General features: G+C 45.5%; 1 protein-coding gene across 1 annotated transcript in view; it reads right to left on the reverse strand.

Annotated features, from left to right (window-relative positions):
• LRIG1 (leucine rich repeats and immunoglobulin like domains 1) overlaps positions 1-24,207 on the reverse strand; it is a 115,383-nt gene extending 91,176 nt beyond the window's left edge. Inside the window, exon 1 of the mRNA XM_081794974.1 lies at positions 23,269-24,207. The gene's annotated coding sequence lies outside the window, so the exon portion shown is untranslated. The remainder of the gene's footprint in view (positions 1-23,268) is intronic.
• Positions 24,208-25,377: the final 1,170 nt, after the last annotated feature.

Raw genomic sequence — 25,377 nt, forward strand, 5'->3', positions numbered from 1 at the left:
GACAGGTATCCCTACCAACCCCCTCACCAGGACTCTGTATACTCCATGTAGCCCAATAAAGATGATCATACTGATAGCTGCCAACAGGTTGCAAATCACTTCAGTTCCTTCCTGAGCAAAATTACGATGGCAAGTGATGAGCTGTGATATATGATCCACGTGTGGCCTGTGAGGGGCCAACATTCCTACCTCTGCTTTAAATACGCCTGTGGAGTGAAAGCAGGCAAGCACTGAGCCCAAAATGGTAGCAGCTGAGGGTGTGGTCAGTTTTATTTTTTTCTTACATAAAAATATACACGACACTTAAGCAGCCAGTATTTCCTCACATACACTTAAGTTAATAATTCACAAACCAACTGACATTCATCAAGGATCAGAAAATTTAAAGGTGGTTTGTGCAAACACTCATGTTCCTGCTCTCACTTAACAGCTGGTTTATTCAACTGATGGCTTCTGTTGCCCTTAGGGGCAGGTAGTACCTCAAAATGTTATTTGTGAAGGCAGTTATACACTACCCAGGTCACTTAGCTTCTGAGTTTCACAGTATCTAAATTCCAGTAATCATTTTCCCCTCAGAGGGAACAGGTAGACAGTGATAGGAAGGCAAAGAGAGAGGACAAAGTTATCCCACTTTGCTGGTAACACTTTATTGTAATCATGCTCCCTCATTTCTAATCTGGTCCCTCCTAATGGACAATCCCCAAAGATGCCAAAACAATGCTGGAGCAGTAGGTATGGATGGAATACCGCTCATCTTAGAGGAAGGCTCTAGATCTCAGACCAGACGTCCTTTTCTACATAAGGCATGCCTCTCTGCCTCAGCTGCCCTCTAAAACCGAGGGCCTGATTCCCTCTGCCCTCAGACCTTATGCTCCCCACCTCTCTCCTCTCTTTCTGTGTGTGTGTGTGTGTGTGTGTGTGTGTGTGTGTGTGTGTGTGTGTGAGAAAGTATCAGTTTATTCTTACAGGCATGAAAATTACCAAGTGAGATTGATATTACAAAGAGAGAAACAAATTTAGGCACAATTTTTTCCCTCTTTTTGGAAAACACATTTCTAAACATAATTTAACAGTTTGAGAAGTCATGAAATAATGCATTTTATTTATTTGGGTAATAATGAGACATTCTTATAGCCATACTCTTGATTTTTTTACTTCATATGATACTGAGAATTTTTTTTAATTCTAATTTTTTTAATTATTTTTTTTAATTTACATCCAAATTAGCATATAGCACAACAATGATTTCAGGGAGAATTTTTTTTTTTTTTTTACTAGTTGACACAAAATCCTCTCTTTTTTGATCTCACTTGGTTTCACTCTCTCTAAAATCCTGCCTATGTGTGTTGAGAATAGGGGCAGGGAGAAGGAACCTAAGGAGCCTTTGCCAACCACTATTTGAGTGTCTCCATCCTGGTGCAGGATAGAAGGATTCTCAGTTGTTGGTTATGTTAGTTTTTCAACCACAGGAAGTTCAACCTTGGAGGTGTGAGTGGCAAAGCTGTGAACCCTCTACAAACACACGACCCACAGGGCAGTCTATGAATCCACGATAGCTGCACAGCCATATGCACACCCATGAACCTTGTAAACGAGGTTACACATTAACTACCACACATCTCAAGGAAGATCCTATCACCTCCACCATCTCCACACCTGTGATATCTCACCTTTAAAAGGGCTTTCTGGAAATTGCTACCACGAAGTTTAAAATAAATGCATACAGGTCCATTTTCTAATTTTTGTTTTTAAGAAACGGCTCCTTTCAGCAGGTACAGATGATCCCTCAAAGGCATCAAGTGAACCCCCAGGAGGCAGAAAGTAACACCACACGCAAAAGATGTGTAGGACGGCCAACCAGTGGTTACTTCTACAAGTGTGTGTAGACAGATGTTTCAGGGACACAGAGGAACAGTGCCTGGGATAATTCACACAGCAGAAAAGCCAGTGGTCACTCACACTTGGTCTGGAAATTAACGAACACACACATGCTTATTAAGCACCGGCTGTATGCCAGGAATGGCTCTGGGTTCTAAGACCATGCTGCAGAAGCTGGCCTCTACCCACAAAATGTTCACAGTCAGGAGGGGAAGACAGACGCTGAGGAGGTAACCAGAGATGTACTCTCAAGACTATCCCAGAATAAGATAGCAGCCACTCTTGCCTGCGTGTTCTAGGAAAGCCCTCTGAGGAAATGTTTAACCTCAGACCGGAAGAGAAAGATGAGTCAGGGAGGATGAGACCACAGGCAAAGGCTTCCAGGGAGGAAAAGGCTCAGCTGGGGAAGGGACTACCTCGTCCTATCTGGGGCAGAGCTCAGAAAGCCCTGGGTACCGAGTGACCAGAGCTGGGCAGGAGGAAAGGGTTCTGGGGCTTGGAGTCAAAGGGACGTGTAGCTGAGCCTCAGAGAGCCCACAGTCCAGGCTAATGGCTCTCACACTAAGACTCCAAAGCCAAGTCCCCTTCAGTATTAAAATGCAGAGTCCCAGGCCTCATGCCACAAATTCAGACTCTAAGGTCAATGGAGGAGTTAGAAAATGCCTATTGGCTAACTAGAGGACTAACAGGGGACCACCATATAATCCCTATTTCACTTGAGAGATGGCCCACGGGCCTGTCTACCTACACTGGTGGATCGCCGAAGGTGGGGCTGTATGTTCACAAGCTGTACCTGTAGGCCTTCTCTCAGGGTCCCTTCAACCACCTGGAATCCCCACCTCTACCTATGTACTCGGCTCATCTAGAATGGGACTCAAGAGTAGGAAATTCCAAACAAAAACACAGAGAATCCTATCCTCTACATCCAAGCCTAAGGCTCTAAACGCTTACAGAGATTCAGCACTCGCCCCTGAATAACTCAATGAGCCCCTCTCCCTCTCATTTCTTGTTGTAAAGGAAACCGTTGCAAGGCCTCAGCTTCCTTTCCCATTAAAAGCCACCAGGGCCAGCGTTTTCAATTAGCTGTGTCAGCCCACCGGCCGAAGCCGTCCAAGTTCAATTTGTCTTCCCTCCCCCAGCTTCCGGTTGCCACCAAGCACTTCACACCTCCCTATTGTAAACCCGTCCAGAGCAATTACCCTGCCTGCCTTTGGACAGCCTCAGTACTGCATTTCTGCCTAATTTATAGCTGCAAAGCTCTGTCAGCAAAGGCAGGCTTGCCCTGGAGCAGAGGAAATGCAGAGAAAATAGTCAGACCTGGCTATAAATGTATATGCACACCAAGTTTCCTGAGGTTACAGGTGGGCAAATCCCCCCATTCTCCTGGTAGAGAACACTGTGTAATGAGCTCCCACACAGACCCTTGAATCTGGATTCGTGGCAAGAATAATCACTGCTCTGTTCTCTAACATTTCCTCCTCTGCCTGGGATTACAAACTGGTAGGGGGGCGGGGAGGGGGGGCGGTGGTAAGTAAACCAAATAAGCCTGGTAAGTACTGCCCATTCTATTTCTACCTGAAGATCTGGTCTTAAAAAAAAAAAAAAAATACCCAAAACCTTCAAAATGAAGTTTTTCTCTCCCTAAGTAAAACAGACGAAAGCATGTCTACCTGGGGAAAACCCCAAACCATTCAAAACTGTCCAACCTATCTCTTTTTTTTAATGACTCAGGTAAAAACTGGGCAAAGAATTGACATTCCTCCAAAGAAGATCTAAAAATGGCCAATAAGCACATGAAAAAATGCTCTGCCTCCACAGTCATTAGGAAGATACAAACCCAAACCACAAGGAGATACCACTCCATCCCACTAGGATGGTTACCATTGAAAAGAACAGACAGTAACAGCTACTGGTGACACTGGGGACAGAGAGGAAACTTCATATGCCTGCTGGAAGACAGTCTAACCGCTCCTCAAAAAGCTGAACACATTTACCCTATGACCCAGCACATCCACCTTAGGCATATGCATACCCCAAGACAAAGGAAAGCAGACATGTGCAGAAAATTTTGCACACCAATGTCACAGCAGCATTACACAGAAGAGCCAAAAGTGGAAACAACCCGAAGTTCACTAACTCATCAACAGACACACAAAATGTGGTATATCCATCCAATGGAATATTAGGCAGCCATAGAAAGGAAAAGCACTGATACATGCTACAACATGCAAGGGCTGTGAAAATATTTTGCTAAGTAAAAGAAGCCAGACCCAAAAGGCTGGTATTATATGATAGGATTTACATGAAATATCCAGAATAGGCAAATCCATAGAAATAGGAAGTCGATGTGGCCAAGGGAGGGGAGGGAGAAAGCAGGGAGGGGCAGCTAGTGGGTCCGGGATTTAATTCTAGGGTGATGAACATGTTCTGGAATTAGTGACGATGGCTGTACAACTCTGTGAATATATTGAAAACCCTGGATTTCTTTAAAAGGATGATTTTTTTTATGGAATTTGAATTATATCCCAATAAAGCTCTTGTTTTTTTTTAAGGGAAAAAAAAACCTGCTGCCTTACCAGGCTCTCAAAATTCTAAACTGAAAATGCCAACTATCTACTTCTGTACCACAAACACGCAAGAATACTTTTCCAAACGCTAGTAAACAAATGGAGAGCAGGCAAAATACCCAGATTCTGAGTGGTAAAGTCATGACCCCACCTTCCAAAGTCCCTCTTCCCAGTCAGTCCTTCCTGTGTCCTACACTCAGTGCCACAGCTCTGCTCGTGAAGACATCCATCGCAAGTGGAAAACCTCAGCTGGAGCATACCTTCCCACAGAAAACAAATTCTCGGGGTTTCGAAAGTGCATTTTTCTCTTCTTTTGAGTAATTATTTGACGAGGCTGTGGAAAGCAGGGTTCCCAATGCCAGCGATTCAAAAATTAGGAACACGCCAGAACGCAGAAGAAATGTCACCACAGCGGGGAGAAAATAAATTAGTCAGATTAAGATGAAGATCTAATTGATTAAGATCTACGTCCAGGCAGATTTTAGAATCAATGTGCTATTTCTGGAAGGCTAGAGACTATACATTTCCATTTTACAGTTTTTTTTTACGTTTATTTATTTTTGAGAGACAGAGACAGGGTGCAAGCCGGGGAGGGGCAGAGAGAGAGAGAGGGAGACACAGAATCCGAAACAGGCTCCAGGCTCTGAGCTGTCAGCACGGAGCCTAACGAGAGACTCGAACCCAGAAAACTGTGAGATCATGACCTGAGCTGAAGTCAGACGCTTAACTGACTGAGCCACATTTCCATTTTAGATTAAAATTCGTTTAAGTTCACTGAAAGCAGATATAAATGCCCAACGCCTCCCACGCTCCACCCCTGCACAGGTATGCTGGTCGTTCTTGGCCAAGAGCGTGTGCCCTAGCCCTCCAAATGCTGTCCTCGCCAGCAAAGAGGCAGTTAACTGGGAAGTCCGAAAGTCTAATGGGGCCTGGATGCTAACCAACATCAAAGAGATTCCAGTTGCTCCCCTTGTGCAATAAACTTCTTTCACCCAACATCATTCACACTTCGAAAGTGCAAAGTTCACTCTGATATTGGTGGCTTTCTCACTTTGTAGCTTTTTTGGCAAGTGCCCCTTGGCCTGGTTGTTCATTAATATATAATCAGAACATTAAAAGCATTGTTTCACCTTCTAGGGAGTCTGTGGCCAATTTAATAAAGCTGACATTGTGCCCAGCACAGGGGAACCACCTTGCAAGTGGCAGAGAATTCAAAGATGCACAGACTGGAAGATATATACATGTATATCCACACACACACACACACACACACACACACACACACACACACACGGTTATTTCACAAGATGTTTTTGGTATTCCCACATGGCAAAGGGATAAGATTAAAATGTTTATCTTACCACAGAGATTGACCTGGCACTTCTTTCCTTTCAGTCCTTTCAACACCAACTTGCTTCTTACCTTTAAACCCCTCCCAGGAAGTAGTGATAGCTGTGGCAACAAAGACCAGTGAGTGAGAAGCATAGGGTCACACGCCCATCAGACAGGCTGTGAGAACACTGGTTAGCGCGCTTTTACTTTTCAGATCCGACACTCGCAATGACAACTCACTTTCAAGACCGTGTTTACTTTGCTGAAAGCCACATTCTAAACACGGCCTCGTCTGTAGAGGGGAGGCAGCTTACAGTCCAACCTTGTTTATGCTCCAAGGAGGTTTGACAGAAAAACCACATCAATTTGTTTTAAAATAATTTCCATTTGCTGGAAGCTGTTCCTGAAGGGTTCTCCGCCACGCTAATCTGCTCTGATTCCTACCAGCTGTAGGTACCAGGCACGCCAGCCACAGACAGGGCGGCTTGGGCACAGCCAGGCAGGCTGGCTGTGCGGGGGCTAGGGCAGTCCAGGGCTGCTTCTGGGCATCAGCAGAGCCACGCAAAGTTCCCCTCGACAACACATAATCGACTTTGGCTTAAGAAGAACACAAAGACATTTCCTAGTTCAGAGTCAAAAATCTGTGACGTGCCCACACAGAGCACAGTTTTCTATGCAGTGACACTTGGGAGAAAGAGGCTTTTCAGACTCTCAGAATCACATCACCTCTAGTTATCAGGGCTATGTATCTGCGTTCAAGCCCAAAGTTTACAGCCGGGGGCATGAAGATAATTTATTTGGCTAACTAAGCATCAGAAAAAGAAGGAAGTTAAAAAAGGAAACGTCTATGAGTAACACATATAAAGATCTTCACCTGCATTATCCAAAGAAATATGCATTAAAATAATCCAATGCAATTGCCATTTATTAAACTGGTATATGGTTACAGAAAAACAAAAAGGAACATCTAACGTTCATGAGGGTGTGGGGAAAATTTCCTATGTAAATTGGTGGCCTCTCGGAAGTAGCAGCACCAAAAATCTTAAGAAGTTGTGTATCCAGAGCAATCTGAATTTAATAACTCAGCCTAAGGAAACATGAATGTATAAACATATATTTATAAGGATGTTTACTTCAGTTTAGGAAAAAACTTAGATGCCCAATATCAGAGAAGGTTGAATTATGACTTAAACTGTAGTTTTTAAATTTTTATTTATTTATTTTGAGAAAGGGAGAGTGTGCAAGAGAAGGGCAGAGAGGGAGAAAGGGAGAAACAGAATCCCAAGCAGGCTCCATGCTGTCAGTGCAAAGCCTGGGGCAGGGCTCAATCTCACTAACAGTGAGATCATGACCTGGGCTGATATCAAGAGTCAGATGCTTAACCAATGGAGCCCCCAGGCGCCCCTTAAACTCTATTTTTAAAAATGTTTTAAGTTGGAGAAAATATGGTATCGAGGTAAAAAAAAAAAAAAAAAAAAAAAAAAAAGCAGAGTTACAAATGTATAGTGGCCTGAATTTTGTATTAAAAAACAGGACTCACAGTAGGTATTCAACCACAGACATCATATTCATACACCACAGTAATAATATTTAGCACTGGATAATGAGATCAATTATTCTTTTTTTTATTTTGTAGTTTCCTCTTTATTCAATTAACATGACTACCATGTGTCACCAGAAAATTAAAAGTAATTAAACTATATGCACAGTAACTAGACTACAGGTCAACAGCACAAAACCCCATTAACATGAAATCATGGTCCTTGACATATCACAACTTACTGGGTATAAAAGGGCCTTCCTGCAGATGCACAGCCTAAGATCTCGATACCACCAGGATAAAATTTGAGGCAGAGCTCACCGGGCTGAACAGAGCTCTCCCAACTACCTCTTGTTGCCATCTCTAGGACACTGGCCACACCTGAGATCCAAGCAGAAAGAGGCCAGATTTAGAAATCTATCTGTCCCAAGTCTCCTGCCATGGAAGTTTCTATAAACCTAAGTTGCTAGTTTGGACTGAACCACTGAGGACAAGGTAACCTGCCTTTAGTGTTCTTACAACTTGCTCCGGTCAAGGAGAGCAGCCTTTTCCTCTGCCAGCAGAGACAGAGAAAAACGACGTTGGCCTGACCATCCTTTTTGTGAAAGTAGAGGCCTTAGGAAAGTAAAGAAGAGCCAAGCAACCCAGACCAGCTGCCTGGCCAGGGCTCAGCATAAACTGAGCAGAATAACCACAAGGGGAAAGGTGTCTAGACAGCCTCAGTCTAGGTAAGAAACAACTCTTCCCTGCAGGGTCAACCCTCAATAAAACAGACTCCGAACACCAGCTCCAGCAACAGAGCAGATGAGAGTTGGGAAACGCACTGTGGGCTCCCTCACCAAACACAACATGAAGGAGAGCAGCCGGGTCCGGCCCAGCTGCCAAGGAGAGCCACCGGAGATCCACGAGGGAAGCGACACGAGGGACCCTATGTGGGAGACAGGTCACACACAGTGCTTACAACGAACAAGAGTTTCAGTAACAACACTTGGATATGGGATTTAAGAGCCACCTTCCCACAACAGAGGGACAAACAACACGGTCAGCTCTTAATGTGGCTGGGAAATTGCCTATCATCTTGCAAATCCAACTATTTGTTTCTTATTCCTTTCCATTCTTCTAAGTCTCTCAACACTAATATTTGGTGGGAAACAGAGGAAACTATCAAACAGACAAGGTACGTTTAGAAAATGTACAGACAGATGAGCCCCCGGGAGGCCTAAATTATCCTAAGTACTTAGAAAATGTCTTTCTATTGAATTAATAGGACCACACAGAATGAACACCAATGGCTCTATCTACATCGACATCGATAGAATGTGGGCCAGATTCTTGATGTACAATGGTATGGTTAGACACAAAACCAATCCCTGCTTTCAGGGAGCTTACAGACGAATGCGGGAGTCAGAGAGCGGTCGACTCATCACTTCCGCAACGAGCACTGCAGAGTTCTCAAGGCAGACTTCTAACCCAGCAGGGAAGGTTGGGAATGGTTTCCAAGAGAAGGGATGGCTAAGGGGTGATGAGTAGGAGGGAAGAATATTTCTCCAGGCAGAGGGAAGAGGATGTGAGGGACGTGACACAGGCAGTATTATAAGGGCATGGAAAAAGTCCCACGTGGTGGCCGGGGCACAGGGATCCACGGAGGAAGAAACAATGAACGTTGGAGATGTGGGTGGACAGCCAAAGCTTTAGGCGGTAGGAGTCTGTGACTCTGCAGAGACCCTGTAGCTGGCGGGGGTTTGGGGCGTGGTTGGCAAAACAGGTAGGAGAAAAACCTCCCCCATGCTCCCTAAAATCCGTATGCCTCAATGAAACAATAGAGAAGAAAAGCTGAATATAAAATTTATCATACAGAACCACTGAGGAATTCTCCCTCTCTTCCTTCCAGCTCTCTGCTGGGTCTTTTTTTTTTTTTTTTTAAGGTGAAGGGTGGGGGCCAGTAGACCACTGGTGGCTACCACACTCTCCCAGGACCACATATGTATCTCCCAGGGCTGAAGGACTCAAGGCATGCCAAGGATTTCAGGCAGAGTATAAACTCCAACGGCAGGCTAAACTGTTTATATGTTCTTGAGTTAAAAATACACCACTCAGGTCAGCGTTAACACCAGGGCCTTATCACCAAGGCTGTTTGTAAGCTGGTTACACAAGGCCAGCCTGTGACTCGCCCGACTTTTACATGTGCCTCAGTCTACAAATTGTCTCACGATACATCAGTGAGATTATCATAAAGCCACCAAATATACATGCATTTGAGAAAAACACTTTCCAAACCCAAGGATACTTTACTGTTTATAAATAGTTTACTTTTTTGATCCCCGAGCATATAATATTCGCAGTTGCTCCAGAAACCAAAGAAACACGGAACGGGAACACAAACCACAACCTAACAGAAACAATAAACAACAGATGGTGAGACATATGTGCCTGCTACCACCCCCTTCACCAAAGGGGCACACCAAAAATGGATTCTGACACACAAGTCTGCCAATGAAGAAGCACGCTCTTCAAGATCACTGTCAAGACACCATTTAGGCAGCACTGGCCGGAACTGGGCTAGTGCTTTAGGCCCCAAGCGTTGCAGGACCGATCCCTGGCCTCAAAGAATTCACAGAAAGGGAAGCAAGGACAAACACAAGAAAACCAACAGTACCAGTTCTTACCGTATTCTTTTGAAACACCAACACGCAGAGGCAGGTTTGAGTTCTAGCTTTGGCAATCGCTAGACCCTGGGCTAGTCACCCAGCCCCTCCCGGCCTCGTGTACCATGCAGAGGGGAACGCATTTCACAGACCTGACATGATAATTACGTTACAGGACACGATTCCTGCTGCAAAAATGTGAACTGTAATTACTGCAGTGGCTGTGACAGCGACAGCTCACCTTTCTTAAGCTTTTGCCATGTGTCAGACTCTCCTCTGAAAGTTATACGTCATGTCAATTTCGCCCTCATAGCAAGGTTAGCGCTACAATTACCCTCATTTAACACAAGAGGAAGTCGAGTCAGAGGGAAGCTAATTGTCCAAGATCACCCAGGCAGCTTGGACTCCAGAGCCACCCCTCTGACCACTGTGTCCCCTAACAACATGGCTGCTTCATCCCCACTACAACCACGCGTGTGGAACAAATGGGGGCTTTGTAGACAAAGAGGACGCGTCGTTGTCTTCCCCAGCAGACCCTGGAACGCTGCACTGTTCTGGGCTTTTTGCTGCTGAACGTGGCTTGAGCTTACTTGCAGTGTTCAAGACAAATGCATCAATAAATTCAGACTCAAGTCCCATTTGCCTTAACTAATGATTCTAATTAGCTGATGTTTACACAATTTTTTTTTAAATCTCATGTGTCTCAAAACAAAGAGGAGGGGTCCCCATAAATAAGCGTGGCTGTCATGTTGCTTTCCATACATGGGCATGTCTATTTTAGGTATCACAAGCTCATGTCCAGCGATTGTGCCAATTTCACCTCAACGCTCTCTTTTTTTTTTTTTTAAACTCTGACTAGAATTTTCCAACTACACTGTAACTTTAAGCTTTTGTGTTTCTTCTGCATTTAAAAAGAATGCCATTTCCCAATATATAACTCCCAGATGTAGAATTCACAGATGATTCATCTCGCAGAACAAGTGTTCGGAGACATCAGCTCCAAATAGAGGAAAAACTTGGAATTCCCTTCTCCCTCAAAATAAGAACTCGCCTGGATCTACTCGGCTCAACAAAGTTTGTTTTCAATTATATTTCCAAATTCTTTTAACAATAACTGCATGGCGTCTGGCACCAACACATCTGATGCTTTGAAGTGGTTCTCAAGCAGAAAGGAGAAAATAAGGGGAAAGGAAGGGAGGACCATCCATAATTTTTGTTCTAGGTCAACATTTTCTCCAAAAGTTCACCCTGCCACAGAAAATCAGACAAACCAGGGGCGCCTGGGTGGCTCAGTCAGTGAAGCGTCCGACTCTTGATTTCAGCTCAGGTCATGATCTCAGGGTTCCTGAGAATGAGTCCCACGTCCGGCTCTGCACTGACACTGTGGAGCCTGCCTGAGATTCTCTCTCTGCCCCTCCTCCACTCACACGCTCTCTCTCAAAATAAACAGTTTTTAAAAATTCAGACAAAACCCAAGCTATGACTTTTCACAGAAGGTCTGCAAGGAGCACTCGCCTCTGAAACTATCCCTTTACACGTCAGCTAATGCTGGATAGGAAAACAGATCCTCAACACAAAGAAAATGGCCTTTGACTTCTTGCATCTAACATCTAAAAACACTTCTGTTAAGTCCTCCACACAGGTCAATCAGGAGGAATCACACTTTGGAGGTAAACATCAGAAGCCCTTTACGAAACAATGATAACACGGGATCCTTTTTGCCCAGAAAAGATGCACCAAGCCCCAAGAAGGAAAGTCACATGTCAATTAGCAAATAATTACCAGGAGCCCCTTGGTACATGAAACTCAACAATCCCCGAGGCTTTCAAATCTAGCTGGAGGAAGAAGACAGCGACGTGTGAAAACTTACTAACCTGAGAGACTCTGAGAATCCTGAGAGAGGACTAGATACATAAATAATGAGTGAATGAGGTCAAGTGAAAAACAGAGAATGTCTGACATTAACAAAAGAGGCTCAGAAGGATGGGAAGATTATTTGGTCTATTTTGATCTCAGAAAGCACATGAAAAAAGGCCATTTTTAAGTCTTAAAAGGGGAATGCTTTAAAAAAAATTCTAGTTCTTTGGATTATTTCCTTTAGTCCTAAAGTAGTCCCCTAATTCCTGTTAAACTTCCTGTCAAGAAGTTCCAAACCACTAATTGTGCCTCCCAACTTCACTGCATTTTAGCTGTATCCCCAAACAAGGTTCCACATTCCAAGGATTTGTTCTAAAGAAAAAAAGAGAAAAAAATCCAAAGGTTCCGTCTCATGACAATTTACATGACAAAGAATGAGTGGAAGGAAGAGAAAAGCCCAAGACGGTTCACTGAAAGCAGTAATAAACTCCATGTGGAAGAAAGGGAGATGGTCACAACACAGAAGATAAAAACTTCTAGATTCTGCACGATACATAAAGTCTTTTAAGGAGTCCAATGGTGACAGGATCACAATTTCCAAGAACAGCATCTGACCAAGAGGAAACTAATGACACAGGCAGATGGGTGCCTTTGGTATTAACCCAACCAAAAAAAAGAGTGAGAGACAGACTTTGCAATTGGGGAAACCAAGCCACGGGACTCTAGATATTAGGCCATTGGGTTTCTACCCTGAAACATACACACAAACCATCTCTCTTGGTAAGAGTTAAAAGCTGCTCTGATACCCACCATGTTCCCACCACGACGAACCGGCTCAGAAAAGACAGACAAGGTGGTGTTTCACTGCCTTTCCTTTGGTGATTACTACTTAAATCTGTCACAGAAGGCCCATCTAGAAATTTAAGGCAGTACCCTCACTTATAACTTCACTCATCCCAAGTATGCACGGCAGGCCTGCTTGAGCTGCTGTGGCCCCCAAGAAAAGCAGAGATAAGCAACTCTTCGGAAAACCGTACCATTAATTTCTGTGCCTTTTTTGATCTAAACCTTAAAAAGCTCAATCAAAGATGTAAAATAGGTCTGCATTAGCTTCCATAGTTTTCTTGGGGTTTTGCAAAGGGAAAAAAGAGGCAATGGTCAAAGAAAGAAATACCGTGGAATATTTGCTCTGCTTCGATAAAACTTAAAGGCTTACTCATTGAAGTGTCTCCAGGCACACAGCCTTCGCTGCCCTGTGTATGCATCTGAGGATTCCACTCAGAATCCCCAAACATGCCAAGATTACTTGTAAGTAAGTACGTTATAGACACACATCCATTTTCTAATTCTTGCCATCTGATGAATAGTAAGCTTATTTATTCCCTCTTTGCTTCAATTAGGATGGAATCATAAACCTGAAAATAAGGAGTCATAGAAGTCGTACATCCCTTTATAGGAAGGAAATTAATTATTTAGCCCAAGGTCACACTGTGAATCAGGGGCAGGGCTGGAACAAAACCCCAAGGTCTCCTGATACGCAGCCATGGGCTATTTTTCAGCCTACTACATTTCTGCCTTCAGAGTTTAAGAAAATTAATGTTTCCTTTCAGTTCAATAGTTTTTATTCCTCTTTGGTAAGGAACCCCTTTATGAAGCTTCATGAGATGTAGCCTTTCTGTCCAGAAAGATGTACTGAATTCCAAGATTTCACATATACTGAATTTCCCTCCCCCTCCCCCCAGCAAATAATATTTGAGGTCAGCCAGTCTTATTTTAGGACAGTCTGGAATTCAATATAATTTAATCGTTTCTAAGTACGGTTTCAAAGGAACTTGTGAAAGCACCCAAAAATGTCCACAGAAGAGTTCCGGATTTTTCTCCTGGGCAAAGCACAGCCCTCGGTGAGGTCAAATGCCCATGGCCGGCAGTCCTACACAGACACCATCTCTGAGGAAATGTTCGGAGGAATTTGGGATGAGGCAGGCTTTCACAGCTACAGAACATTTCAGTTTGCTTTCTGGACCTCCTGTCCTCCCAAGGCAGAAGGCAACCCCATCCCCTCCAAGCTGCAGCTTCTGCATCATCAACCAACTTCCTGGAAGCAATGAGTTCTTCTGGCTGTTTATAAGTTTTGCAAGCACTGGGAGCCCGTGTGCCAGAAACTCACACCAGCCCAGGTGGAGAGAAGAAATCACTGAGCAGCCCCCAAATTAAAAGTAAAATGCAAACTAAAACCTAGGCAAGATGCATGGTCATGGACCAAGGTACCGCACTGCTAAAATCGGATGAAAGAATGTAATTATTCCAATTTGCAAAACAGAAATTAAATGCATAGTCGAAATTTCTCAATTGTCAGTTTTCCACCACCCATAGATTTTTCTTAAACCCTTTGGCATGTGCTTCCACTTTTCTAGAATTCGCTGTAAGATGGTATCTAATCAAATATCATATAAATTTAATTAAGCCTAATATATCCATGAGTTTAACCGGACCACACTGGACAGCTTTAAAAACCACGGACCACTCCATAATCGAAATTGAATTCAATTTTCACAAATATGGAAATAATTCCATAAGCCATGATAAGCGAACAGAACTTGGGGAACAACATAACTCCCATTCAGATTCCTAAGTAAGTGACGCTCAGCGTTAAAACCTGAAAGGATCTCCCAAATAAAAACGGCGGCGAAGGCTAAGGAGAAATTAAACTATGGACTTAAACAAAACAAAACAAAACAAAACCATTCTGCAGCTACTTGAAGAAAAGCATTTTCAAGTCTGTGTGAAGTTGAAATCAAGCACAGAGGGTTCCAGGAACCGAGTTCTTTGCTTTTGGAGGATTTTCTTATAGGGTGCCTCTAACTCTATTTAAAGCAGCCTCAAGTAGCCACAGCTGGAGGGTCAGGCCTTGCAAAGTAAACAACAGTTAACTCAATTCTGACTCAAGACTTAACTACAACCAACAGTTAATTACCCCTCTGTTAACCAACAATATCTGAAATATCACTTTTTAAATTACACTTTTGAAATCATGTTTGTTCACTAATGGCTTCCAATCAGCAATTAATAGCACAGTTGAAACATCCCAATAAAGAGCTACCAGGGGAGTGAGCAGAGTTCACCAGAATTGCACACCTCCGGCAAAGGACGCTAGAACAAAAGAACTTTCTAAGCACCTCCCACAAGAAGGAAAAAAAAAAAAAAACCCACCTCTATTCCAAGAACATATAAATGCAGAGCACACACAGTATGTGCTCAATAAACATTCTGTAAATATAGCTTAACCACAATTCCTTTCAGAAGAACACTTAAGTGATTTCTTTCAAATATTGTTCAAATTCACATTTCGTAAAACCGCCCTAAAATAAGAGGCAAGTTATTTGAATGACAGATTATAAATTGGTAGAAGGAGCAAAGGACAGGTAGTGGGTGGGGTAGGGGGGAGCACTTGCCTCCATTATCTCCACCTCATTTCTCAACATCTAGATAATTCTGCTTGCTGGACAGACCCTCCCTCATTTCTTCCTAATAACGAGACCTTGAGGACACAAAACAAAACAAAACCCTGCAGATCTTAGATTAGAGATCTATGCACCACAAAAGTTGAAAGAAAAATCAATGCAAAGTGCTTAAAAAGAGACAGACCATGCTTTCTTTAAACTCTCTGAATGCCACCTTTTGCCAAAACAAACTGAACAAGCAGTGATTGGAACCTGCATCCTGGTTCATAAGGAAACCAAGATGTATTAGGACTTGCAGAGATGAACGGATTGGTTGTTCACACAATGGGCTTTACCGGTTATGCTAGATTAAATAGTAATAAAGACGCCAACAATCGCAGCCGTTCATGTGGGCAAGGCTGTGAATTGTGGCCATTCACTGGGGAAGGGACGCAGGTACAGGTGCAGAAGGATCAACAGCAAATGTCTTTTCAGATAGCATCCTTGCCAGATTCCTCAAATGACCCTGTGCTCACCACCCATGTCCCCGTACAATACAACTGCAGACAAACCCAAACACATGAAAAATGTCAGAGTTCTCCAGCTCTCTGCATACCACCCAACAATCACCTCCCCTCACCCCTCCTCCACCCTCAAACGTTTCCAAAGAGAAATGGGTACAGCGCAGGATTCAGCTGGCCCCAAAATCTGTAACCTAACCCCTGCCTGGAGGAGTGCACCTGCATTTTTCCGAGCCATTGACTAAGAGGCGCGACCTGCGTCTCAGTAGGGCTCAGTTTCAATGAAACCAGGGAAATAATAGGATAAAATTATTAGTTTAAGGGCCTCTCAGTTCTCTGTCTCCTTCGCACACCCACCTCCCAAAGGATAATGCTAAACTGACAGAAGTATTTGCACAACTGGAATACATTTATGAACCACCTCAATAATTTTTGCTAATTGCATAATTTGTTAATTTGCTGCAACTGTTCACAGCTTCCCGCCAGGTTGCTCCGCGATTCCCAAGGGCACATGAAGTTTTACTTGTTTCACTTTCTGCAAATCACCAAAAACTTCATGAAAGAAGGCCAAGTGGGATGTGAGCCCTGCCACCTGCCCACTCCAAAACAAGCCCTTCAGATAGGAAAAGGGAACCTTTCCTAGGAAGCCTCTGTCACCAGGAAATCTGACGTGGAGGGCCTGGCCATGAGAAGATGCAAAATTTGAGTTACTACCAGGGCTTTAACCTTCGAGCTGTGCCCCGCAATCACCAGCGAGTTGACAGACTCACATTGACGAAGTGGGCTAAACCCAAGTGTTATCTGTCTTCATAGTACCTGCACATAGAATATTAGGATCCCCTTTGTAGAAACAAGGAGATTTGCCCCAAATCACATGTTAGCTCTGGGGTGGTGGACCCAGGGATGGCCCCTACAAATAATTTCAATCTTAACACCATTCCCTAGAGAAGGGTATGTGCTGGGTGTGATCACCAGGGATGAAGGCATCCACATATCTAACGGAGTGAAAGAGAAGAAAGCTTCACCCTCGCCCAATCTCTTCCCCACCAATAACCCACCCCAAGACCCAGGGTCCAGCTGAGTGGGGAACACTCATTTTGAGGACAAAGAGAACAACTAAAGGCAGGACACAGACAGCATGAGCATGAAACCCAGGGAAATGGAGCAACAGCTTTTTTTTTTTAAATGTTTATTTATTTACTTTTTAGAGAGAGCAGTATCAGGGGAGGGGCAGAGAGAGACGGAGACCCAGAATCTGAGCAGGCTCCAGGCTCTGAGCTGTCAGCACAGAGCCTGACCCAGGGCTCAAACCCAGGAACTGTGAGATCATGACCTGAGCCAAAGTCTAGCGCTTAACCGACTGAGCACCCCCCCAACCCAGGCGCCCCTAGGGGAACAGCTTTTTAAGAAACCGAGTAACTTTTGTAAGCAGTTAGGCTTATGGCTTGTGTCTCAGAAGACTACGCATAACATACTTGGATAAGAACCACGTATTAAAAATTAGATTATATAATATAGAAATACATAAGGCAAAAACCCTTTGGATAAGAAAAATTCATAAGCATACCCCCCTCCAAAAACAAACAAAAACTAGGATACAAATTGGCAACTTCCAATTATACCATACACAAATCACATTCTTTTTTTTTTTTTTTTGACAATCCTGATTTATCTATTCATTTCGCTTCATGACAACAATGGTCACGTATAAAGTTTTTCAGTAGCAACTTTCTTAGCCACAGTCACGGAATTGGCCAATTAACTGGTGAGTCTGTACTATTAAACCCTACAGATAGATAGATAGATAGATCGATAGATAGATATAGATAGACAGTGCAGGTTCCAAGAGGGTAAACGGTTGTGAAAATTTTAACCTCTGGTCTTTAAAGTCCTACTTCTTTGCATGGGGAGATACAAACAGATCTGAGCTTCTTGTTCATTCTCACACTTCAACTTGATACAAAAGCAGAAGACAATCACATCACTGACACACAACATGAACTGAAACCATGAGGTAGATGGACTAGACCCCATAGACTCAATGTCATGCTTAAGTTATTAAAACAAAAAACAAACCACCAAACACTACTAACAGTCCCTGAATTTCCCACAGGCCAAGGAACATTGGGGATTTTTAGATATTTCCCCTCCTCTCCCTGGGAATTTTTCTTCCCCCCCCTCCTCCCTCCTGTCTCAAGACAATGCCTTCAGCCTTTGAAACTGCATCCATTGTAAACAGCTCTGAATATTAACACAGCCCAGAGTCCTGTTGGCTTTTAAAAGACCCCCAGGGTTTCAAATTGCAGTTGCTGAGAAGGGGGAAGGTCCCCAAAGAACAAATGTCACCAAGCTCATTCAAAAGGAGTTGAAAATTAGGCTTGCTCATGAAACTTACAGTTCTTCAACCCATGGGGTAAGTCAGAAGAATCCTTTTGAGTTTTAAACAAATGAGAAAAAAAGAAAAGACAAGACTCTGGTACAACCAACATCCATTATTACTTATAGACTTTGAATTCAATGAATCCCTTTTCCAGACTTCTCTCTCCTTTGGATGTCACTTTTAAAATAACCATAGGCTATGTTAAACAACTTCCCTGTCCTTGGCTCATAGGCCTTCAGGGCTTTAGCAGGTGCACAGAACTGGGCCAGGTGCATTGTTAAGTGACAAAAAAAAAAAAAAACCCTAGTGGCTCTCTCACATTCCTGTCCGCCCTGAAAGGGAGGATGCTGAAAAGCCCTTGCACCAAGGAGACACTTCTACAGAATGGGGGAGAGGCCCTTTCATTGTGAGCACGGTGTCTCAGGGAGAAAAGGTCAGCCAGAGGCCATCCCAATGTGCTCAGGGAAGGCTGCGTGGGGAACCCAGGCAAAGAAATGAACACTGCAGGGAGAGAAACCCTTAACTGAACGATCGGAGCTAGAGGACCGGGGCATCAGGACATCCAGGAGGAACCAGCTCTTATTACATTGCATTGAATCGTCTTCTTTTGGAGATGATGAATTATTCCTGACAACACATTCCAAAGCCCAAACCCTGTGAAATCTAGCGACCAAATGTGATTATGGAAAGAGAGGAGCACATCTCTTTTTAAAATAGTCCCTGGGAAAGAGGCCACGAACAGTTCTGACATATCCTAAAGGCAAGGGGCAACTGCGTGCCAACACAGTTCACTTCTATGAGGACGTGGGAGTCTCTGTACGCTTTGTAATTTAACAGTATTCAAAAATTACATTTGATGCTTATAATTTCACATCAGAGGGACTTAAATAGTGTGCCTTTCTCTCAAGGCACCCAATTTTATTTGCCAGATTCCCTTACTCAAAACAGGTATTGGAGATCTAGTAACAGACAAGTGCTTCACCACGGAGGGGAAGAGAGGCCAGGCCAGGCTTCTGACACTTGTTGCAAAGACAAGGACCCTGAGCCCAAACTAATTATTCCTCAAACTCTGAGAGCACTTGCACCTTTCAGATGTTCTGCCATTAACCTGTGTTTCTGAGGTTCCCTATTCCAAACAACCGCTGCCCATCTTCATAAATCACAAGATGGCGAAGGTCTGCTGAGTTCTTCAGTTTTACATAGAGCCACAAAAAGGAAAACGGGCAGAAGGGAAGACCTCAGGGCAACCCTGACAATAATCAACTTCTCAAAACACACACACTCATGCACACACACATACGCGAATCTTAGCTGAGGTTCTGGAACAATTTGGTCATCGTTACTTTAAATCTAATTTGCATAAACAGGATGGGAAGTATTTTCCAAATCCTTAATTCACAACACTCTGCACACCTGGCCCTTCCAGCACAGCTGTAAAATTTGAAAGACAAAGGCCCTCTTTGCTTCACAACTACAATGGCAACCTGGGCTGGTGCTTATTTTCTAATGCAATCCTGAGCACCACTTTGGAGCCAAAACCCACAAGGTTAGATTTAAGCCCCTGGCTTGGTCCTGCACTGGCATAAGGAGACCTAACACAAAGAGACCCAAATCAATACACTCATCTTAACGTGGCTCAGGAGAACCACACTCGGAGTCCTTGAGTGAAAGTCCTTACTTTAATTTTTTTTTTTTTTTACGTTTATTTATTTTTGGGACAGAGAGAGACAGAGCATGAACGGGGGAGGGGCAGAGAGAGAGGGAGACACAGAACCGGAAGCAGGCTCCAGGATCTGAGCCATCAGCCCAGAGCCCGACGCGGGGCTCGAACTCACGGACCGCGAGATCGTGACCTGAGCTGAAGTCGGACGCTCAACCGACTGAGCCACCCAGGTGCCCCCCTTACTTTAAAAAGCCCTGTCTTGTCTTCCCTCCACAAAAAAGGCCACTGAAAACCCGGATTTGTTCCTCCAGGGCCTGCCCTCCTTCCTATCCCAATGCCATGAGCCACCATGCAGCCCCCAGAACAGTTAAACCAGCAACCTACTGTGCTCAACCTCATGGCACAGGTAAGAGTCTAAGGTAAGTTGTATTTAATACTGCTTAAACAGCTTCTGAAGCCCTGCTCTCAAAAATAATTTCAAAGAAAGCAAACATCTAAGTTCTAAGAAGTCCAACTTCTTCTAAAGTTCTGGGAAGTGGGAATAAGGCTTGGCAGTGCTTGGTGCTATTTATGAATGTGCTGGTCGGGCTATGCCAATCTCACCTACGTCATGGGATGGCAGACTCAGTTATGGCTCAACTACTACAACCATAAGTTATTGTGCTGAATAAGTTATCCTGAGGCCCCAGGAATGAATGTATTTTCCCTTCTACCAGTGCCACTCCATTTTTTCTATTCAAACTGCATTTACGTTCACTAGGAAGAAATTTTACTTTCCCTACGCTAAGCCTAGGAGCAACTCCAAAATTAGATGCACTGTTTACAAAAGCAAAAAACAAAACAACAAAAACTTCCATAAAACCACAGGTCCCCTTCTATCTCAAACCCACAGCCTGAAATTGTTTGAACTAGCTGCAGTAAATCTAGTTCATGGGGTTATAAATGAGTTCAAGGCAATTTTCTAGACACAATGGATTAAGGGTATAAACTTGGTGAAACTACAAGATATTTTATTTTATTATATACAGAGACTTTCTCTCCTAAAGTCTTGCTGAATCACAGCCAGGAATATAAACCATGTAACTATCCTGATAGAAAACTCAGAATAAGACTAATGATTTAAATGGAGAAATCTGGTCTAGAAAACACACACACACACACACACACACACACACACACACACACACACTACAACACACTTCATTTTTCTATAACCAGAAAAATGACTTTACAAATATTTTCCAAAAGATACCCATTTTGTAGTGAACATGGTATTAACACATACTAATCAGAAATCACTATTCACATCTCAAAATCTAATCAGTTAACACCATAATCAGTATAATCACATCGACTGAAGCTCAAAATACCCACTTAGGTATTTACTGGTCATCAAATGTGTGAGTAAAAGAGACAAGACTGCAATTTAAAAGGTATTTATGTCATGTGAAACGTCACTCCCAAGCAACAGGAAGCCAAAAAAATGGCCAGTAGTTTTGCTCCAAAAATTAAAGGACAAGGCAAAGTGGATCTTGTGACCACAGGAAAGTGCCAATAACAGGACACCCTATGCTGTCTGCAAAGTCACTACTTCTGAGCTAAGTGCCTTCCCCACAATGCCATGAACATATGGCATTGGTAGTCATTCTTCCAACAGGTGAACACTCAAGAAGTTATTCTGATTCTGCCCACGTGATTTTATTTGAAAAACTATCCTAAGAAAACATAAAGGAAAAACCACAATACCTCAGACTGCCCCAAGTAAATGAAATACTACCTACTGGCAAGGCTGGGCTCTATCTATCTCCTACTACTTAACAGCCACTGCCTCTATTAAACCCCCCACTACGACCACTGGTCTTCACTAAGTCACTGAATCACATAGAAAAAGCAGAAAATTGCAGGGGAAAAGCTAACCATAACAAAAGTCCAGCCTCAGAACTCTGAAGAACTTGATCCTTAGGCAATATGTAGCATGATGTGAGTTAAAGATCTGCACCCCGTTTTCAGAGGCACCGGTTCTTCACGTGAGAAAGGAACCAACTTTTCTTCTTTCCCTTTCACAGCAGCCAGATACCCAAACCACTTTTTCTTAGCTCAGGCCACAGGTGTTGGTTAAAAGTTATGTCATCAGTTGTCCCTTCTTCAAACACTGAATGTCCTGTCTGAGGACACTCCTGTGCCCCTCTACATTCTAGGAAAGACGTCCAATTATCCAACTAAAAAGCAGATGACTCAAGCTAGGCCTTTTCTGGAAGATATTCATAGTTCTGCATAGATGCTAATTACCTATAACTCGATAGGATTTGACTCAGGACCATATTCTTAAAAGTAGAAAAAAGGCTATTATACTCTACCATATTTAGTGAAGTCTAATGCAGCTTTTTCCTGCCAACTCTCCTGTAAGAAGGGTCCCACTAAGTCCTGATAGGCCAAAACCGTGACAGCACAGAAAAGAACGTCTTTCAGGTGAAACAAACAGCTTAAATCAAGCAAGTCCCCGGCACCCTCTCCTGAAGTAACACAACTCCAAAACTAATTTGCACCCTTTACAGGGGAGAAATGCTCAAGTGTGGGCTCCACCCTACTGGACCATCAAGCCCAAAAGGAAGGGTCTGGAAACACAGCTCCCTAATGCCCATCAGGTGGAAAGAGACCAGCACCCTCAGCAATCACAGATCCAGGAACTCTCCAAGTCCCCTAACTCAGGGCTGTTCCGGGGAAGGCAACCTTCCACCGTGGCCACAGCCATGTCAGGCCACGGGGTCCTGGGGGAGGAGAAGGCTGCTACACGCGCACTCTCGCTAATAAATAATGTAAATGGAAGACTGGAGCCAAGAGTCACCTTCATTCATTACCCACTGGAAGGCCAAGGAGCTCAGACACCAAAGAGTTGGGTTACAGGAGAGGAAAAAAAGAAACACACACCCGCAGACCCCAGACAGACTTCCTCACACTCTCGCCTCCAGATGTTTCCCACTCCACCCACACACATACGCACAAACACCCTCGCCTCCACACTCTTCACTCACACTCCCTCACCTTCAGACTCTACCTCCCAGATCGCCCTCAGGCCCCGGGGCGCAATCACCTCCACACCCTAAAACCTATGCTCGCTCACCTCCAGACCCCACGAGGAACAGCCTGTTCTCCCATGGAGCCGCATCACCCACGTTCTCACCTCCACACCCCAAAACCTATGCTCACTCACCTCCAAACGCCACGAGGCACACTCTTTTCTCCCCAGGACCCTCACCACCCACGTTCTCACTTCCACACCCCCATTAGGCACACTCTTCCCCTCCGGACCCCCATGTACGATCTCACCACCGCGACACACACACAGGCACGCCCCTCAATCCGCACGCCCTTCCCGGGTAAGCACCCCAGCCTCCCCGTCCCCAAGTGACAGCGCCCCGGGGCTCAGGGGAAGGGCGGCACTTACAGGCTCCGCGTCCAGGCGGGCAGGTCCGGAGGCAGCGCTGCTAGCCCGCGCCCGCCGCAGTCCAGCGAGTCCCCCGCGCAAGTGCAGGCGGCGGCGCAGGGCGGTCGCGGGCCGGCCGCAGCCGTCGCCGGCCCCAGCCGAAGCAGCAGCAGCAGCAGCAGCCACAGGAGAGGACAGGGCGAGCGGCGCGGGGCCCCGAAAGCTCCCCGGACCGGCCGCGCCATCTTGTCTGGAACGCGCGGCGAACTCGGGGCGCGGGGGCTGCGAGGTCCCGGACGACCGCAGGCACCGGCTGGTCCGCGGGGGCTCCGCTCGACACTAGGCTCCGCGCCGGGGCATGGCCGCCCGCACAAGTCTCCCCCGCTGCCGCGGCTCCGGCGCTCAGCGGGCCCCCGGTGCCCGGACCGCTCCGCAGCGCCCGGCTGGGGCCGCGAGCCCCGCGCCCATCCGGGCCGACCCGGCTGTGCTCGCTGCGAAGCCCACGGATCCGGGCAAGAGCTGCTCGGCCGGCTCTCCTCGTCCTCCCGCCGCGCTGCTGGCCGGATCTTGAGCCCCCGCGCACGCCAACTGCCGCCGCCGCCGGCCGAGGGCAGTGCGGCTGCCTCTGCTGCACAGAAAGCGCTCAGCCTCGCAGCCTGAGCTGTGCGCCCGAATGCATCTTCCTCTCGGCTCGGAGCGCCCGGCAGCCGACTCCGGGCTGGACGGCACGGTCACCCCCGCACTGCTTCGAGGGCCCCGTGCGCCTGGCTGTCCCAACGCCTTAGGCAGAGCGCGCGCGCGCAGTTCCGGGCTGTGCGCGGCTCCTCAGCGAGGCGAGAGCCCAGCCGACCTCGCGGCGGAACAATCAGTCGCTTGCCTCTCGCCTCCCCGCGGCCCAGCCCCGACGGGTCCCCGAGGCTCCACCCCGGCCGCTCGCCCTCACACACCCCCTGGGCTCCGCGCCCCGCGGCCTTCTGCGGGCCCACGTTGGATGCTTTGCAACAGCGCCCCGCCACGCCCCCTGCCTGCTGCTCATTGGCTGCCGGAGACCAGGACGACCAGCCCGGAGAGCCATTGGTGCGCTCACCATGATCCCGCCCCTCCGACCACCCCGCCCCACTCTCTTTTCCCACCCAAGGTGTGAAGGGCGGGGGACTGGGAGGAGAAAGGGTGAGGCGTCCTCCGAGTCTTAAAGGGGACTTGCAGTCTGGTAGTGGGAAAGCGGGATGCCGACTGGAGAGAGGAGGAAAGACATGCCCTCTGGGGCTAGGGGAGGAGAGAAAGTTGATAAAGAGGGCAACGCCTCCACTTTGCAGTAGTCTGACCAAAAAGTTTCTTCTCTTCTTCCCTGGCTGTAAATAGGGCCAAGGATATAGAGCAAATCTACACTCATTTTCCAGGTGCCCTCTAGGAGCATAGACACAGATTTAAAACTCCGCAAATTTCCTACCTATTGAGGCATCTTTAGTTATTTCATTAGGGGTAGCCGCCTTCCTCATCTCACAACTTGAAGCTCCTTTCTGTTCCTGACTTGTTCTTGACCTCTTACACCCAGCAAGATGTCCTGGATTACCAAAATGAATGTGTGCTGCAGAAACCAAGTCTCAAAGGTGCACACACTTCCACCCCCAACCCCACCCTGGTTAAAGGGTACTTCTGAAAATGATCCAGCCTTCGAAAAAGGGGTTGCTTTGTTTGCTCCTTTGTTTAAATCAGGTCCTTTTAAGCCAGTTTTCAAGTACTCCTAGGAGACAGTGAGAAAAATAGTAGTTGTTACAAATCTTCTAACTTTAGCCCTTACAAGTCCGAACATAGTAGCCATGTGTTACGACAGCGCATCCAAAACGTAAGAGCGGGCGGGTGCGCGCGCGCGCGCGCGCGCGCACACACACACACTGAGAAAGGGAAAAGATTAGCCCGGTAATATATAGCTGCCCCTCTGGGCGTTTTGGTTTGCTGGTGTCTCATGTCCCTTGCCAAATGTATGCAAGTTTCTAACTTAACTGCACACATTGTCAGGAAAATTAAGCAAGTCAAGTCTGTTGAAAAACATTTGCTCTAGCAAATGAAATCTGACTTGTGTTTTATGGAACCAGAGGAGAGGAGACATTTCTCAGGGAAAAAAAGCAA

Source organism: Panthera onca, chromosome A2 (assembly GCF_046562875.1).
Source record: "Panthera onca isolate mPanOnc1 chromosome A2, mPanOnc1 haplotype 2, whole genome shotgun sequence".
Classification (NCBI taxonomy): domain Eukaryota; kingdom Metazoa; phylum Chordata; class Mammalia; order Carnivora; family Felidae; genus Panthera; species Panthera onca.